This window comes from Pristis pectinata, chromosome 13, assembly GCF_009764475.1.
Source record: "Pristis pectinata isolate sPriPec2 chromosome 13, sPriPec2.1.pri, whole genome shotgun sequence".
Taxonomy (NCBI): domain Eukaryota; kingdom Metazoa; phylum Chordata; class Chondrichthyes; order Rhinopristiformes; family Pristidae; genus Pristis; species Pristis pectinata.
The window spans coordinates 26,633,178-26,653,030 of record NC_067417.1 but is presented as its reverse complement, the minus strand read 5'-3'; the positions used below and the strand labels follow the sequence as shown (position 1 = coordinate 26,653,030).

Below are 19,853 nucleotides of genomic sequence, written 5' to 3'. Positions count from 1 at the left end.
TCCAGTTTCCTGTCTCATGTGTTACATGCAACAGCTCCTTACCATACACAGAAATTCCTGACTCTTTCCCCCAGAACTGTTCAAATTCCATTCTGTTTCTGGGTAGCTAAAAATTATTACCTTTGGTAAATATTTACTTCCTGAGAAAATGACTCACTGATGTTGGTTGGATAGTCCAACAATCTCTAACAAACAGGCATCAGTAATTTTCTTTTGTTCTCCACATTTAGTTTTCAGCAACCAGTTTCAGAGTTGTATTCTCCAGATCCCAACAAGAGAGTGATGGAACACCAGGCAAGGTTCTAAATGGTTATTTCAGTCATTTTCTGGTTGGAACTACCAACTTAGGTAAATGGATGCAGCAAGTACCACAGAATTTCAGGATCTTAGGATTTCCCTTCTCTTCCCTAATGGCCTGACTCTTTTGTACTTTTATGGCATCTGTGACTTCTTCACCCATCCCTGTTGAACACTTTATAACTGTCTAATGTCATATAACATCTCTATGCTTTGCCTCCATTATAATTATCCTGAACATCTACTTTGCATGAAACTACCCTTTCAAATCCAAAATAAAAAAAAATCTTTTTACAGAAGCAGCCTGGGAGCCATTGGAGCAGCAGTTGCCTTTCAGGTCCGGTGAGTATATTTAAAAAGCTTGTGTGTTTTGTGGGCTTTTCTTTTGCAGAAGCAGCCCGGGAGCCATTGGAGCAGCAGTTCCCTTTCAGGTACAGTGAGTGTCTTTAAAAAGCTTAATAAGTGGAGGGCAACTGAAGAGTTAAACAGAGTTTTGAGTGGTTGATTAGAGGGAGTGTGTACTTGAGGTAATTGGCAGGGACAAATATAAGGAGGGGTAACTGAAGAGGAGTGGCCAGTGGCTCAGGGTAGGAGTGGAGCTTTGAGGCTTTGGTAAGCTTGCTCCATGAGAGGTAAGGCTGGTAAGTTCCTTTAATTTAACTAACTTAGGAGTAGGTAATGAAGGCAGCAGTTAGGGCAGTTGTGTGCTCTGTATGCAGTATGTGGGAAGTCAGGGACAGCACACTTGTCCCTGATGGCTATGCCTGTAAAAGGTGCATCCAGCTGCAGCTCCTGACAAACTGAGTTAGGGAACTGGAGCAGGAGCTGGATGAACTCTGGATCATTTGTGACGCAGACATAGACAGGAGTTTCAGGGAGATAGTCACCCTTAAAAGTCAGGAGGCAGATAGCTGGGTCCCTGTCAGGAAAGGGAAGGGGTATAGATAGACCAAGCAGAGCACCCCTGTGGCTGTTCCCAGCAACAATAAGTATACTGTTTTGGATACTGCTGGTGGGGATGACCTACCAGGGATAAGTTGCTGTGGTTGTCTCTCCCACTGAGATGGGACCCTCAGCTCAGGAAGGAAGGAGGGAAAAGAAGAGAGCAGTAGTGATAGGGGATTCAATAGTTAGGGGGACAGATAAGAGGTTCTGTGGGAGAGATCAAGAATCCTGGATGGTCTGTTGCCTCCCTGGTGCTAGGGTCCTCTATCTGAGCTCTTGATATTCTCAGGAGGGAGGGTGAGCAGCCAGATGTCATGGTCCATGTAGGAACCAATGATGTGGGTAGGAAGGAGGAGGAGGTCCTGCAAAGAGTTTAGAGAATCAAGTGCAAAGTTGAATGATGGGACCTCCAAGGTTGCAATCTCAGGATTGCTACCTGTGCCATGAACTAGTGAGGCTAGAAATAGGAGGATCATGCAGCTAAATGTGGCTAAGGAGATGGTGCAGGAGGGAGGGCTTCATGTTTCTGGACAATTGGGCCTTTCCACCAGGGAAGCTGGGACTTGTTCTGATGGGATGGTTTGCACCTGAACTGGAGGGGGACTAACATCCTTGTGGGTAGGTTTGCTAGTGCTGCTCTGGAGGGTTTAAACTAGATTTTCAGGGGGAGGGGAACCAGAGTGTTAGAGCAGATAGTGAGGTGGAAGAGGGAAAAGGTCATGAGGACTGCAAGTATAGACAGAAATCAGGTTTGTACATGATAGAAATGTTCCTGGGTGCATCAATTTCAATGCAGGAAGTATTGTAGGTAAGGCAGGTGAGCTTATGGTGTGGATTGGCATGTGGGATTATGACATGATTGCTGTTAGTGAGACTTGGATGCAGGAGGGGCAGGACTGGCAGCTTAATGTTCTGGGGTTCTGTTTCAGATGTGATAGAGGGGTGAGATGAAAGGGGGAGGAGTGGCATTACTAGTCAGGGAAATTATCACAGCTGTGCATAGACAGGACAGCCCAGAGGGCTTGTCTATAGAGGCCATATGGGTGAAGCTGAGGAACAGGAAATGTGTGGCCACACTAATAGGGTTGTATTATAGACCACCCAATAGTTGGGGAATTGGAGGAACAAATCTGTAGTGAGATAGCAGACTGATGTAAGAAACAGTTGTAATAGTAGGGGATTTTAACTTTCCACATTGACTAGGACTCCCACACTGAAAGGGCTGGATGGCTTGGAATTTGTCAAATATGTTCAGGAAAGTTTTCAAAATCAATATATAGAGGTACCAACAAGAGAGAATGCAATATGTGATCTCCTATTAGGGAACCAGACAGGTCAGGTGACAAAGTATGTGTAGGTGAGTATTTTGGGTCCAGTGACCATAATGTCATTAGTTTCAAGTTCCTTATGGATAAGGACAGGTCTGGTCCTCAAGTTGAGGTTCTAAATTGGAGAAAGGCCAATTTTGTGGAAATGAGAGGATCTAGGAAGAGTAGATTAGGATAAATTGTATTCTGGCAAGGATGTATTCAGTAAGTGGAAGGCCTTGAAAGGTGACATTTTGAGAGAGCAGAGTTTGCATGTTTCTGCCAGGATTAAAGACAAAGGTAACAAGCATAGGGAACCTTGGGTTTCAAGGGATATTGATGATCTGGTTAAGAGGTGTACAGCAGGTATAGGCAACTAAGAACAAATGAGGTTCTTGAAGAGTATAGAAAACAATGCCAAAAGGAAATGAAGGCAAAAGATGTGAGGTTGCTTTGGCAGATAATGTGAAGGGAAATCCAAAGGGTTTCTACAAGTATATTAAGAGTAAAAGAATAGTAAGGGACAAAATTGGTGCCCTAGAAGATCAGAGTGGTCATCTATGTGTGAAGCCTCAGGAGATGGGGGAGATCTTAAACAGTTTTTTGCATCAGCATTTACTCAGGATACTGGCATAGTGTACATGGAAGGAAGGGGAACAAGCTTTTTAAAGACACATAGAGATTAGAGGAGGAGGTGCTTGCTGCCTTACAGCAAATAAAGGTAGATAAATCCCCCAGGCCTGATAAGATATTTCCTCAGACATTGAGAGAGACTAGTGTAGAAATTGCAGGGGCTCTAGCAGACGTATTTATGTTGTTCCATTGTTTAAAAGATCTAAAAGTAAACCAGGTAATTACAGGCCAGTGAGCCTGACATCAGTAGTAGGTAAATTATTGGAAGGTGTTCTGAGAGACAGCCAAGGGCTGAGTAAGGATAGTCAGCATAACTTTGTGCATGGTAGATTGTGTTTAATGAATCTTGTAGTGTTTTTCAAGGAGGTTACCAAGAAAGTAGATGAAGGAAAGGCTGTGGATGTTGTATACATGGACTTCAGTAAGGCCTTTGACAAGGTCCCACATGGGAGGTTGGTTCAGACACTAGGTATCCATGGTAAGGTTGTAAACTGGATTTGAAATTCTGTGTGGGAGAAGACAGTGGTAGTGGATGATTTTCTCAGACTGGAGGCCTGTGACTAGTGTGCCTCAGGGATCTGTACTGGATCCATTTTGTTGTCTAGATCAATGATCTAGAAGTGGTAAATTGGATCAGCAAGTTTGCTGATGACACTAAGACTGGAAGCATTGTGGACAGCGAAGAATTTCAAAGCTTGCAGATGGATCTGAACCAGCTGGAAAAATGGGCCAAAAAATGACACATGGAATTTAATGCAGACCAGTGAGGTGTTGCATTTTGGAAGGACAAATCAAGGTAGGACACACTGTAAATGGTAGGGCACTGAAGAGTGTGGAGGAACAAAGGGATCTGGGAGTTCAGATACATAATTCCCTGAAAGTGGTGTCACAGGTAGACAGGGTTGTTTTTTAAAAAAAGCTATCAGCATCCTAGCATTCATAAGTCGAAGTATTGAGTCTAGGAGTTGGGATGTTATGGTAAGGTTGTATAAGACATTGGTGAGGCCAAATTTGGAGTGTTGTGTGCAGTTCTGGTCACCTAACTATAGGAAGGATATCAGTAAGATTGGAAGTGCAGAGGATATTTACCAGAATGTTGCTGGGTCTTCAGGAATTGAGTTACAGGGAAAGGTTGAACAGGTTGGGACTTTATTCCTTAAAGTACAGAAGAATGAGGGGTGCTTTGATAGAGGTTTACAAAATTGAGGGGTATAGACAGTTAATGCAAGTATATTCTTTTCTCCTAGATTAGGAGAGATAAGTATGAGAGGACATGGCTTTAGGGTGAAAGGGGAAAGATTTAGGGGGAACTTCTTCAATGAGTGGTGGGAGTGTGGAATGAGCTGCCATCTGATGTAAATGCAGGCTCACTCTTAAGTTTTAAGAATAAATTCCATAGATACATGGATGGGAGAGGTCTGGAGGGTTATGGACTAGGTGCAGGTAAATGGGACTAGTGGAATAATATTTCAGCACAGACAAGAAGGGCCAAATGGCCTGTTTTCTGTGCTGTAGTGTTCTATGGCTCTATCTGGAGACATTCAACATCTACAGAAAGAAAATCAGACATCAAAAGAAATGATGGAAAGACAGGTCTTCAAACTGAGAGATTAGCTTTGTTTCTCTTTGCTGTCTGACCTGAGTATTTCAGCATCTGCAATTTTGATTTCAACTTTCAATTCTAAGCCTTGGCAACTAGATACTCTCCCTTCCATGTAACTGTTTCTATCCACTTCCCTGCAGCCCAGTAATATTTGGTGTTTTATTTTCTGAGTGCTTCTGTGCCTTATCCATGATGTGTTTAGATTCAGCATTACTTTTATATCCTACAATGGATGTGTTTATCACCTCCTGCAATAAGCTTCTGGCTACATGCACTAACCTACTTCCCCCTGTTTCCTACATTAGATACCCTTCATGAGTCTACCTATTCTTATAGGACCTTGGTTCCTCAATGTGAATCCCATCTTGCTGGTACAGACTGCCTTCTTCCCAGATTCTTTTTAAAATGGAACTCAAGGGCAAACTTAAAACTAAAATTGTGTGAAGGCAAAATATAGATATTTTAAAAGTAGTCTTTGGACTATTTGAAAGATTCAAAAGAGATGGTGGATTTGTTAATCTTTGTGAATAACCTTCTACTAATCTATATGTGCCCAATGTGTTTTATTTCTGTGAATAAACCTAGTTAGTTGATTCAAAAGCTATTTGTAGTACTGTTCCAGAACAGCTGGGGGGAAATAAAGTACAGTGACTATGGCAACCATTTGAGTGTGTGAGATTGAAAGGGTGCACCATTTCTGTAAAGAAAATAGTTTCTATTGAGATCAGCTAAAAAGAATTATGACAAACTGTTGTAAGAGGTAGCAACTCATTAATTACAAGGTTGCAGCAAATTGAGAGATTCCTGGTCGATCTCAATATACTTGTCACTCAGTAAATTTATACAAACTCAGCAAACATTTCTCAACTTCTCAAGCCCCAACAAAATGGTGGAAAGTAAAAATTGTAAAGATGGCTCATTGAAGGTCCCTTGACAATACTGTGGTAGTGTCTTGTATTGGATTCAAATACAGGCAATCTGTCTCACCTATAGTATCTGTCAATGTGGATTTGAATGCAAAAGTCTTTGAGGTACGATCAAATAGCAATAATGGGTTTTCTGTATACTGTGCATTAGATTTTATCCTGTAGTCATTCATCTTTTTCTACATTGTGCAATATAGTGCACATACAAATCCATTACTGTTTAATTATACATGAATATATGATGCAATCTAACTGCAATTTTTCCTGTCAAGAAACACCTAGACACAAATATTAAAAGTTAATTTTTTTGTATATATTACCCAGCTAATTATTTTCTCTTTATTGTACTCAGGCTAGTGTAAAGGGGAGAAGGCAGGATTTGTTTGATGGCATTAGATAACATTTACTGAACGCATCAATGAATTTTTACATGGCACTGCACTTTGGATCTATTGGTCTGGCAAACCATGCAAAACTCAAACCATGCAAATCTCAGTTATGTTCTTTGAAGATGTGTCATGAAAATTATCCATAATTTATTTCCTTTTGACAATTATTTACAGGCAAGACCAGTTCATGTGCAACAGTGCTGAAGGAACTCAGTGGGTCAGGCAGCATCCATGGAGGGAGATGGACAGATGATGTTTTAAATTGAAACCCTTCATCTGGACTCTCCAATCCTTCATGTGCCTGCTTTTGCCAATCTGTAATGTAGAGTAACTTTAATCTCAGCAGGGATTGAGAAGTATATTACTTTACGGTCTCCCCATCTCCATTTCCTTACAGGTGAAGTACAGCACAGGATGAAAGAGCACAGAATAATGCATAATGTGTGAATAAAGGTTGCATTTAAAAACAAGTTGAAATTTAGTGTTAGTAAAAGATTTGAGCCCATTTGAAACAATCAGTGTAATCATGCATCCAAGGTGATAGATGTATTCATACATACTGCTTAAGGTAGCTCCATATCCTTGGCCCTCATAGAATTTTTTGCATCAGCATGAGGAACAATGGAAGACTTAAATTGATCCCCAACCCCAGCACATTGTCAGCTGCATTACAAAGCATCAGCAACAAAAGCATTTGCATGAAAGTGAGACAAAGTTTAATAAAAAATAAACTCTGGCCTTGCTTCTGTCAGAGAGCCTTGCAAAAGACCCCTCCATTCTGAATTTGTGTTTCCAGTAAGTGAAGCAATTTATCCAAAAAATCCAAGAGCAACTGTAATTATTAAATATAAACTTCACTGGTAATGAGATGCTCAATGCTTGAACTAAAAAGTAACTTTCAAGCCCAATTACACAAGTCCAGCCCTAAGAAAGCAACTAAAGTGGATCAGTTATGAATCCATACAAAAACAAGAAAAACAAAATATGCTGGAGATACCTAGCAGGTATGGGAGCAAGTAAGTTTCAGAATGCGACTTTATATCAGGACAAGGAAAAATTTGAAATTCAAAATATTTTAATTTGAAGAGAAGGGGCAGAGGTAGAGACAAAAGGAATGTCTGACAGGATGCAGATCCAAGAGTGAGTGACACAAGTGGTGTGGTGCTAGCTGAGAGAGGATGGTGACAACTACCTATGACATACACAATAAAGCAGTAGAAATTCTAGAAATCTGACAGTCAGCTTGCCAGGTGCTATTGGGAAGGGAAGTGGTTAAAAAAAGTACACATTGCATTTCCTGCAGGTGCATGAGAAGGTGCCTTGATAAAGTGAGTTGGTGAATTGGAAAAGTGAGGTAGGGGGTTGAGAGGAGAGGGGAAGATTTGTCAGGTGGGACATCAATCATTTTTGTGAAAAATTACAAAGGATCCATTCACTGTGAAGGCTGGTGCAATAAAAGATGAGGGCAAGAGGAACCTTTGACTCAGATTCTCTGATTTTTTTTTTCTCTCCTCTGCCCCCCCCCCTCAATTCTTTAACCTTTCTCTGTATTTCAGAAGACACCTTTGTCATGAATAGCCGTTACAAACCCTTCAACTCCAACAGCAATCCTAACTATATCATTTCTCACTCTGATTCCTGTAAGGACTTCATGCCATTCTGTTTCTCCAGCTCTGATATGATGATGATACCTTCCATACCAGTGCTTTTGAAATGGTATTATGAAACACGGGTTTATACTAATATGGTTTGGGTCCAAACAATATTTTTTAAAAAATTGTTTTATGAAGCAATTAGTAACAAGGAAAAAAGTCTGCCCTTTTAAAGAAAACATAGCTCTCATCCTTTCTGTTGGTGGGAACCCCTGGTGACAGCGAAAGTACACTTCTATAACCCTTGACACCACCCATGACCATAGTTCAAAGGGAAGTCTGTTCAATTAATCCAAGAACCAAACAGTTATCAAGCAAAACAGTGTTCTCATATTCCTTCTGCTGTTGGTGACTTCTGGTCGTAGCAAATATAAGAGTATTTTCAGTGTTTATTGCCTTTAGCACAGCTCATGATTCCACTCCAAAGGAGATGTATTTTCCTCAGTGAAAAATCTCTTTTTATGCATATGATCAAACAATTTCCTGTCACATGATAAATATTTCCCATCACATGATCACTATAGCAACCAGCTTTAAATAAAACTGCTTAACATATTACAACATTAGTGGTTTTTAATAACAATAGTTGCACATATCGCAATGTTTTAATAAACTAAGTAAATGGTATAATTTAACTATTCTAAACTGGTTACAAAGTTCTTGATGTCTTCTGCATCATGCTACAAATGCTTTCTTTTTTCCTTAACTGTGGTTTCTCCTCCATCATATTTCCTCTAATGCACCACTAGAATCTTTGGTCAATTAAGGAAAAGAGTATTTGAAGATCAAGACCTCACAACTGTCAAAATAACTTCATGGTCTATTGGCCAGCAATGATCCTTGTCTTCCTACATATTCCTGAGACCTGGATCACCAATAGCAGATACCTCAAGGCACCGGAAAAAGCCATTGCTGTCCTTAAAAAAAAACAAAAAAAAAATCCTCTCCCAAGCCAACATTCCCAGCATTGAGGCCCTAACAGTTATTTGCCTACTTTGGGCACCCTCTGTAGTTCACACAACTAACACCAGACATGGTATCTGCCACGGAAGGAGATTGCTAAACAAATATAGAAAAAGATTTAATGATGTGCTAAAAGGCTGAGGTTTCCACATTGACCTCGGCAATTGCCTCAGAACACACAAAACTGTCCAAAAAGAAGAAGGAGTTGGCAGGACTCGCAAATCTCTTTCATTTCCTGAATGTCTGCTTTCACACTATCTCCTCTAACTCAGAGCAAGAATAACATTCCCTCTTGATCTCATCTTGTATTCCACCAACCTCCATATTCAGTGAATCATCCTCCATAATTTCATTAAACTATTTTACCTAGGAAAGGCAGGAGTCAAAGAAATGCCACAAAGCATGAGCACTATTAACAATTATTCACAGAAACGAAGGTTGCACTTCCAAGTACTGCAGCCTCTGTGTGCCTACTAAAAATGCTGGTCGCGAACTCGAGCCCAAGATTGTACAGATAGTTTTCAAAGCATTGTGAGTCTATTTTGTATTTACACAATTCATTCTTTTAACTGGTTCTTTCGATAACTGAGCTGGTGGACATTGCGATTGCATTGTGCTACTTGTAAAATGGAAAGGAGTACGTGTGGAGGATTTATGCAATGTCTGCTGTAGATCTGCTCATGATTCGATTGACCTAATGCGGATGGTCTTCCATGTTTGTCAGGAATAGCTTGATCTCTTCCAGCTGAAGGCCTTAATTGTTTCCAGGTGCTTCTGTCACTTAGCTAAAAATAGTTGTGTGAAAGTAGCTGGGGTAACACATCCAAGTGATGAAAGCTCAGGGTTATCCATGGTCATATATTCCTCAGCTACACCCAGATTTTCCAGGTGGAGGTTAAATCCTCATGTTTCCTACTACTTCAGTACAGTAAGCACAACTCCAGCTAAAAATAAGAATATTGAATGGGCCCGCATTTTTCATTTGACCTCAATGGAAAGAAAGAGTAGCACCTGGCCCTTTCATATGTTCAGTGAGTATTATGACATTTTGCATGCTTATAATTATTACATTATCATAAGCATTCCAAAACCCTTAAAGCTTGCTTGATGGGGTCCGCCTTCAAGTCCATAGATGTTGCTCATATCATGTTGTAAAAGCGTCAATGTAGACCAGAAGATCCTCCCTGTAAAATCAGGTCCTGATCTAAAATCAGGAAACAAAAGACGTTGCAGTTAAAGGCCGTCCTCCATGAGCTCCAGATATTGTAGACTAGTGCACACCTAATGAAATAGTTTAATCTGATGGTTGGGTAAATATTGACTGGACCACTGAGTGAATTCCTCTGCTTTTTTTGAGTAGAACAGTGAAATATTTCCATGGGAATTTCTTCTAATTGAATGCAGTAGATCTGACAAAAGATTGATGAAAACTACAGAAACAGAGTCACTTCCAATCTTACACCGTGGTTCTAGTGATAGATTGAAAGGGTCCCGGAGAGACTTATATCCACCTGAGAGATGAGCCATGGTTGAATGTCTCATATAATTGACCAGTTCACATGGCCAGTGTAACACTCCTTCAGTGCTGCATTGATATGTCAGCCTAGATTACATGCTTGTCTGTGCAGTAAGCCACATCAGGTTCAATCACTTCTCCATTTAGCCCATCTAATTTAATTCATTTTTGGGATTTTGATACTGCTGGCAAGGCTACCATTTGTTGCCCATCCTTAACTGATCTATACTGATGTTTATACTGTAGGAGAGCCTTCCCTTATTCTCCCTTCATATAACATTATCTGTATAATCTATTGTTCTTTTTTTTCACGTGCTTATCTAGTTTTACCTAAAAAGCAGCTATTCTATTTGCCTTTCGTACATGTGGTAACATTTTCCACAGCAACCATTCTTACAGCTTCTGGTTTTTGAATCTACTTTGTGGAAACTGTCTTCTCTTTCAAAATTTAGAGACTCCATCATCTCACATCCTGGTATTTTTTTTGAGAGAAAAGAGACCCAGTCTGTTTACTTTTCTGATAGTTATTGCTTCTCAGCTCTAGTATTATGCTTGTAAAATATGTCTGCATCTTTCTCAGTGCTTTGATTTGCTTGTTATATCATGAAGACTGATTTTGTTCACAGTCTGGTCTGATCAATGTCCACCATGAGTTTAACATAAAACTTCCCTGCTTTTCAATTCCATGCTTCTCAAATTAAGCTCCAGTGCATGGTCTGCTTTTTTATGGCCATATTAGCACACTTCTCTACCTCATTCAGATCCTTATAATCCAAACAGTCTGCAGCCTCCATATTAATGCAACAACTCACACTAATCTATATTGAGATCCATTTGCCAGTTGTCTTATACTCTTAACCTTTTGACTTGCAAGCAACAGTCCTACCATTGTGTTAAGGCTGACAATTAAGTTTGATATTCTTGGCTTTCGTTTTATGATCCTGCGGTGCTGGTTCTTCATCATCCACATTCTTTAACTCTACCCTGCATCTGTAGCAACTTAGAATCAAAGACTCATGAAGTCAGACCGCACAGAAACATTCATGCCAACAAATTTACACAAATCTGAACTTTCCTCTTACATCCCCATGAACTCTGCCTCCCACATCCACCCCATGAATTCTCCTGTCACCCACCTACACTAGGGACAATTCACAGTAACCAATAAACCTACCAACCGGCACATCTTCAGCATGTGGGAGGGAACCAGAGCCCCTGGGCTAAACACACACAGAATAATGTGCAAACTCCACACAGACAGTACACAAGGTCTGGATTGAACCTGTGTCTGGAACTGTGAGACAGCAGGGCTCACCTCTGTGTCTCCGTGCTACCCAATCTGCAACTTACTGAACCAATTAGGGTTAAGTATAATACAATTATTTTGAAACTGCAGTGTAGACAAGTCAGGAAAAGTGCATTGGCCCTTTCTTTCTTGCTTATATTTCCAGTAGTTTCCATCCAACGCCATCAAAAACTGACCCAAAAATTCCAGCAGCACCTATCAAGGCTTGCAAAGTAGTTGATCTTTGCTGTCAGAAAATACATTGCAGGTTTTATTATTGAAGTACAGGTTAATTTCTTTGGCACCAGTGATTAACTAATTTCCAGAGATGGGGGGGCTAAATTTATTGACATGTTTTCATTTCATGTGAGTGTTTTCCCAAATCTGATATCTTCTCACAAATATTTTTCAGACTCATTGGTGCATTATCTTGCTCTGACCTGCTGTGTGAAGGTCTCCCATTTTTGTTTCAGCTTCAGGACTTTGATGGCTTGCCTCTCCCCTTTTCGAAGAACAATTTTCCATGCCCTCAATCTGTCTATTAATTGGTAAAGCTCACTTGACGACTTGTGTGTTGTCCTTCCAATTTTCACAGAAATTTTTCACTCTGCAGTTGAATTGTTCGACAGTGCACAATTTTTACTGTTAAGTGGCTTTTTAGCTAGATCAGCAGCATTTATAACAGGTGTTTTCCATTCGACTGCACGCTTGTCTGTTACCATTAATGCACCCTGACATGCCCCAAGCTTCCAGCGATGCACAGAATAAAGTTGTGCACATCTATCAATGCATAAAAACGATCAAAAATTTTTTTTTTCATCTTAAGCACTTTGGCCAGGAGTTATGAATTTTGTCGCTATCAATGATCTGGGCTCAAATTGAGCCCCAAATTCTACCAGTTTTAAGTAGCATTAAACTGCTCAAGTTTTTGCTCAAACTTACCTGCATATCAGTGACTGTAAAATAAGCCATGTACCAGTGCAATTGGACAAAATCTTAGAACAATTCTTTTTAAAAACATTTTGCATCAGTTATATTCTTCTACATATTTGCAATCAAATGCAGTTTTATTAATATAGACAAATGTTTCATTATCACAAAGAATAAGCAATTTTATTCAGAATACCTTATGCTTTGAGTAGCCTGATATTAAGAAGCATGTGCATTTAAACATTATTGTGTTTAGTGCAGGTACAAAATCAAGCCATGCCCTCCCCTCCCCCCACCCCAAAAAAATTGCTTAGTCCAAACCAAGTGTGCAACAGCATTGGGATGTTTTACACCCAGAGGCAGGTGTTGAAACACAATTTGCATGGTTCCCAATGGCACCACAATAAACAATACAATGATTGCTCCTTTGTTGTGCAGTCATCAGAAAAGGGCATCAAACCTTAAAGATACACTCCCTGTGGCAGACAGCAACAACATGCACAATAGCTGTTATAGAGAATAAAGAGGCTGTAGAGAGAGGGACCGAAATCCTAGATTCATATGGAGGGGCATAGAATTCTTGATTAACAAAAGAAATGTCAGGAAAGAGGACTTTTCAACCCAAGGGTTAGGGAACTCCCTAAGGCCTCTAGAAGAACCTGGCAGGAAATGGCTCCTTCATGACTAAAAACAATGGTGTGGTTTGAAGAAATTTCTTGATCTCACAAGATGTATCAAGCTGAGCTACACACCAATGAAAAGACTACTCTCTCTTCTACTTAACCATCCCCCTCCCTACACAAACACAGATTGTTAATCACACAACCTCCGCAGGCATTTCCACACACCCACTCTCTCCTACAACACCCTGCACCCTCGCCCCACTATTGACCTTCAACCCTTGAGACCAAACCCTCAAGAGTAAGTTAAGGTCAGTCAATGTCTTTCATCTTCTAAGCCACCATTGTGAAAATTAGGACAGAAGCTAGGTGAATCAGACTGGAGCCCCTTTAAGTGCAATGCCTCTCCAGACTTGAGGTCCCCATCAGCCCTGCACCTCCCCACCCCCTCATCAGGAGAGGAGGTGCAAAGACACAAAATGTTTCACAAGCAGAGCATTTATGAAGTCTACATATTTTCTTTGTGATTACTACTTATTGGTTGATTGATCTACAGATCAACTTACCATCTGTGGCGCTGTATCATCATAACGGTGTTTAATGCACACCTTAAAAGTGCAGCTATCAGGGGATCAAGGGAAAGCCCTTTGCTTCCCTCTCCCCAGAACATTATCACTCAGAGCAAGAGGATCAGGAAGGAAGACCGGTGAAACAAGGAAAGAGGAGGGTGACAATGAAGAACACAGTACGTCAGCGTGCCTGACACCAGAGAGCGACACCTCAGAGAATGGCACCATGAGGAATGAACAAAGTATTTTTGACAGATGCTTGTCACCAGAGGAAATAGAAGGGACTATTGGGTTACAGACTGGCACCAGGCCTGGTGAATCTGGCCCAGGAATGCAGAGATACAGCACCACACTAGGTAATTATATGGTTATATTGCATTTCAGGAGAGCAACAAATACAATGCTGTATGCATGAATTGCAGAGTTAGATTATGAATAATTGTTTAGTGGTGTAGCTTTAAATTGTGTGACACCAAAAGACAAGCGGAATGCCCCTGAAAACAGAAGAGCCTTCGTTGTTCTGCCGACAGTCTCAGAGGAAGTGTAGCAAGTGATGGTTCTGAGCCCATAGTTTACACCCCTCATCTCATTCTAGGCATCAATTGGTTTAATATTTGCTCTCTCAGAATGTGGAACAGGTTGGTGGTATTGTGTTGGGTAAATGGAATAGCTGTGTTAAATGGGATAACCTAGTAATGTGAGAAATCTGAATGGCCTACTGGGTAACATCACCAAGATCACACATGGGATCACAATGGTTTACGTTGCTACTTCTAGATCCATAAGCAAAGTTGTCCAGCAGATGATCTCAGTCTTCCTTAGTGGCTGCCATAGTTCCCTCTGCCTTCTCCTTTCACCAAGCTCCTGAGCAGTGAGAAATCTTGTAGAAAAGGAAACCTACTGTCTCACTTATTATCCCCAGTGATGATGTGACGTGATGAGACTGGACAAGCCCACAACGTGCTGATGCAAAAATGATATCCAGCAGCAGTTTGGCTGGTGATGAATCTTAATAAAGTTTTCCATTATAACAAGAGTAAAGCAGGTATTCTTTATTGTACATCAGCTGAGTGCTTTCATCATTATGATCTTATCTGAAGTACTCCACTGGATTAGTTTTGTAACTTTCATCCAGCTCTGTATTTTTGGATGCATCATTTATATGCACAGTTAGCAGGATCTTCACTGGTATCAACTGAATTCTTACATCCCTGTTTAAGTATAATTTTCATATTCAGAAACCTGCTAATTGAATACATTGAATATTTACCTGGAAGGAAATGACAAAAAAAACTGACATTAATTACTGCTTAGCTTTTCCTGACCCTTCCTCCTCGTTCCAGTCAGCTTTCCTTCTCTCTGTCACTCAAGACAAATGCCTGAAGTATCGGCATAAATTGTTTAAAGCAGTTTTAAGAAGAGGAAGAGAAAATGAAGTCAAGTTTTTTACAAAAGCCAACCTCAATTTATGTCAAAGAGGGTTAAAAGACCTTGGGATTAAAGCAATAAACTTGCTCCTGTCAGAGATAAAATCCACTAACAATTTAGTGCCAAACTCATGTTGTTCAATATCATTTCATATTATATTATGTCACAAGTAGGTGATGGTTGCACATCAGACTGACAGGACTGATTTACTCTGAAGAATTCATCGACATTTTGTGGAATTGAAGCTGACTACATTTTGCTCTGATCCAGGATGGGAAACATATCTGCACTTAGGTGCTATTAAGAGCTAAGTAGCATTTCATGGAGGAGAGTCACTACAAATCCATTTTTCGTGTGCAGTTAACATAAGAAATAGCGAACAACAAAAATGTCATTCTAATTCAGGTCCCTCACTTTTTCTTAGCAGGATGCTACCAAGCTCTGATACAAGGTAAATTCACTACATATATGCAGGTGGTCTTTAATGAAACAGAGACACATTGGCCTCAAGTGAAAGGAAAGGTATAGCTGCCATTTTATTGTTTTATGTTTTTTAACAAAGCAGAGAAATTCATTCATCCTCCCCTTTAGCTGTATTGAGATAGTCTAATGCAAGCATATAGCAATTTCTTTAATACTGAACTAAAACAAAATTGATCTTGTGTGCTGTTGCATGCTCTTAGTTTTATCACATGCACACGCACAATTTCTAATACCTTAACTAAAATACTTACAGACAGGTCCCTTCTGTTTGAAGCCCAGAGGATAACATGGTACTGAAGCATAAATAAAAACTGCCACCAGCAAGGAGTAACTGGCAGCAGAGGAAGCCAGAGCTTGCAAACTGTCACTGTTACTCTGGAGGGCTTATAAGCTTTATCAAATCTAAGCTTGCTAATTCACTTCTAGAGGTGTACTGGCAACACAGCCTCTTCTCTCTCTTTCATTACATGCAGGGCGATGGACAGGTCCTGAGGATAGATCCATTCACATTTGTCCTCTTCAAGCATATGTCTGTCTGTTTCACACAAGCTACTTGGCTAATGGATAACATGTGCCCTGTAAAACTGAGAATATTTACAAAGTTGCAACAAATGAAATTTTATCTAACATCAAGAGGTTTTTGTTGGTGAAGTGGTAAAAGTAGGCACTAAATGGGTGCTATACTGCTTTTTGAAAGTCAGATTTTAATGTGCAATTTTGGTTCTAAGTGGTGATTACCATAATTTGAATTTTCCTGGAGGAGCTACATCAGCAGGGTTAGCATTCTAGTGCTGACTTTTCACTATTCCCATGGAGTGATATATGTGGGCTCAATGTACCCATTTTCATTGGCAACATGGAACACACTGGCTGACCCACGTGGCAGGCTTCACATTGGCTCAGACCATGGGAGAGGAGGCACAAGGAGATGGACTGGACACAGCCTGGTCCATTATGAACATATCTCTCCCCACCATTGAATGCATCTACATGAGGCGCTGCCTCAAGAAGACAGCATCTATCATCACAAACCCCACCATTCAGTTCATGCCATCTTCTCACTACTACCGTCAGGCAGAAGGTACAGAAGCCAGAAGTCCCACACCACCAGGTTCAGGAACAGCTACTTTCCTACAACCATCAGGTTCTCGAACCGACCTGCACAACCCTAACCCTACCTCAGCAATGGAACTCCACACACCACCTCTTGGACATGTTCTTTTTTGCACTAATTTTTTATTTTGCACCGTCTTTTTTCTTCACTGTCTTGTATAACTTGTGCATAATTTATGCATAACTTATGTTCTGTGTTGTCTGTACCTATATGCCTATGATGCTGCTGCAAGCAAGTTCTTCATTGTACCTGTACCTCACTGTACTTGTGCACATGACTATAAACTCATATTGACTTGACTTGATGAGTCCTTTGATATGGCACTTTCAGTCAAGATGAAGAAGTCCAGGGGAGGTGGGGTGTCTTATGAATGTAGGGAACAAGGAGTCGTCTTCATCTTCCTGTCCCTATCTCCTGCAACAGTTTGTATTGCTCTGGTTGATTTCACAATCTCCTTCCATTCCCATTCCTCCTGTAGAACTAGGCAGATGCTGGTGATCAAAGACTCTCTTCCTCCCACTTGCATCTGTAACATGTCCTCTGAGGTAAGGCGGCACAGTAGGTGATGTCCTCAGAGAATTCCCAAAATGTATGTTGAAAAAGTGTTGGTCAAGAGATGGAAAAGTTTCCTTGGAATTATCCTATGCATTTCAAAAAATTTCTTCAAATCTGCAGCAGCAAGTCAGCAGTAATCACAATTCTCAGCCGTAATGTGATGTCTCCTGTCCAGCTGGTCCCTGTTAGGGGATGCCACTAAATGAATGGTGTGCTGCCACATAAATGAGCAATATCAGGCAATTTCATTGTCAATCCATTCCTAACTGAGTGTCCTCACAGCTGTTACCAGCAATGACATCAATTTCTTTACCAACTTGGTGGCTTGCTCAAAACACAGGGTAAACTGGCACTGCAGCTCAAGACTTCTTCAAGTTGGTTCCCATTTGGATAATTAATGCATCAGTAAGCTTGACTGTAGATTCTGGGCAGGAACACTTTCCGCTGCGCTTGCATCCCAGAATGGCTCTTATTTCATTCCTGATGAGATCTGGGCCCTTGCATACATGCCATGGGGAATTAATTGCCACATATTAAAATGAGAAATGGTGTTGGAGTCCTCAAATCCCATAATGGGTTCCTGTGACACCAAGGGTAGTTTAGAATGTAATAATAAAGGCATGCCAATGTCAGCTGATAATGGTTCTGTATGCTGGGTATGGAATTCCCAATGGGATATTTTCTGACATTCAAATTTCAAGGACAAGGAGGAGCATTGTTGAATAATGGAAAGGAAAGTTTAACAGCATCTAACAAGTTGTCCTAAAAGCTATTACAACACCCCAACTCTCAGGCTCACCTGAAAGAAAACTAAAAGGAGAAGGTACATTCTGGTTGACAAAAAAATGTTGCATATATTCATGCACTGATTTCAGAAAGAATTTAAAAATAAGTTTGAATCACAAGATGATGACACAAGTGAAAGTGTTGCTAGAAAAGTGACTTCCAATTGCTTTGCAGAAAAATCTGTTTTGTTCAAATGTTTGTGATGGCTTCTTCCTGCCTGTGGCTGTTAAGGAAACTCTGGCAGTAAATGTGTAATAAATATGCTGTCCAATTCTTAGAATGCCATCTTGTACGTGTTAATTTACAACTGACAGTGAGTTAAGTCTTCAAACAACAACACGATTTCAGTGATTCATTTAACTCAGTTAACTATTTAAAAAATGTACTTTTGGTCTCTGTACCTTATCACATATTAATATTTGTAGCAGAACATTGCACCAAGTGACAGCAAATGACCAACTGAACCAAAGGCCAAGATTAGTGGAGTGGCAACAGAGGCATAACTTTTTTTGTCTATTTGGTAACTTTTTAACTTCATAAGTGGACAAGTACAGTTCTGATAACCATATGACTCTTTTTAGGCTTGCAGCTGTATATAACTGTCAGATCAAGATATTGGGTGTGAGTTTCCACACACTGGAAATTTTGCTGGTAATTCACTAAGATTTGGAGGAAGTAAAGTTCCAGTTAGTTGGAATGGTGATGCTCGGTTCCTGACTTGCTCATATTTGCAGCAACTGTTTCCCAAATGTGCTGTGAAAGCAGCAATTAACAACATTATTTGCTGGCTGCCTCTAGTTAATTTCAGTTACACTGGAAGTTTTGAATATTTAAGTGTTCTGTGTACATGTTAGCTGCAAGGTGAGAGGGCCTTTGTCAACAAGTCTGGTGGCAGTACAAGGAATGATCCTGCCACCTGAATGAACAGGCACAAGGCCTACAAAATATTGGGCTTCCGGTCTTAATACAACCAAATCTGTTTTAGATCATGAATGCCTATTTTTTTTGCCAAAGCAGCTTGTAATCAGCATGTACTTCTAGTCCATCATGTTGAGGTTTAGACACTTGGGTCTTGAAATTCATCTGTGCATTCACTGGAACACTGAAGGGTGATGCTTGATGTGCCAACAATCACTGGTCATGGGCCATCTGCAGCAAAATTCATTAACCTCTGAGGCTCAAGCCTTTAGGTGATACTGTTTGCTTGGTGCACACTTGCTTTGCCCATTGCTGATTGTGCAAATTGAATTACAGTGAGCATCAGAGTGGTTTCAGGTCCTGGAGGAACCAAAGGTCCAACAGTCAGGAACTTAATTGTGGCTTGGGAGAAGAGAGGGTGCTGCCCTTGCATCAGTGCTTTTGAAGATGGGGTGTGGATTAATGCCAGGACAATAGGAAAGTCGGGTCCATGGAGGCTGGTGCCTTTATGGGGAGAGTCACAAGATTGGGAAGGAGGTCATTGGAGGTTAGGATTATGAAGGTTAATAGAGTGGTAAGAAGGTTGGAGTTGGGAGAAAGGGAATGACTATGGGAGCACTAAAGGAAACCAGGTCGTGTTTCAGTGCTAGACTGGGACCTAGTCACCAGCTGGTCCCATTTAAATGATGCTGCCATGGAGGCACCAGTGGTCTGTAAACAGTTCCAAGGATGCGTAACAATGGGCGCTCCTTGCAACATTGCAACCTAACTTCAAGGACAACAATGTTATCTCGTGGATGACTGAAATGGCAACCACATCAGGTGTGCAAAGGTGATTCATCACCAGAACAGCCTAGCTGAATTTCCAAAGCAGCAACGTTTGATGTGAAAATGGTCCCTTTCCCATTTTCCCCTGGAAATAAGCGATTTACAG

At 40.6% G+C, this 19,853-nt stretch overlaps 1 long non-coding RNA gene across 1 annotated transcript in view; it reads left to right on the top strand.

Moving 5' to 3' along the window:
- Positions 1 to 247: 247 nt before the first annotated feature.
- Positions 248 to 19,853, top strand: part of LOC127577395 (uncharacterized) — a 59,125-nt gene continuing 39,519 nt past the window's right edge. Inside the window, exons 1-2 of the long non-coding RNA XR_007957370.1 lie at positions 248 to 348; positions 595 to 639. This is a non-coding gene — a long non-coding RNA (uncharacterized LOC127577395). The remainder of the gene's footprint in view (positions 349 to 594; positions 640 to 19,853) is intronic.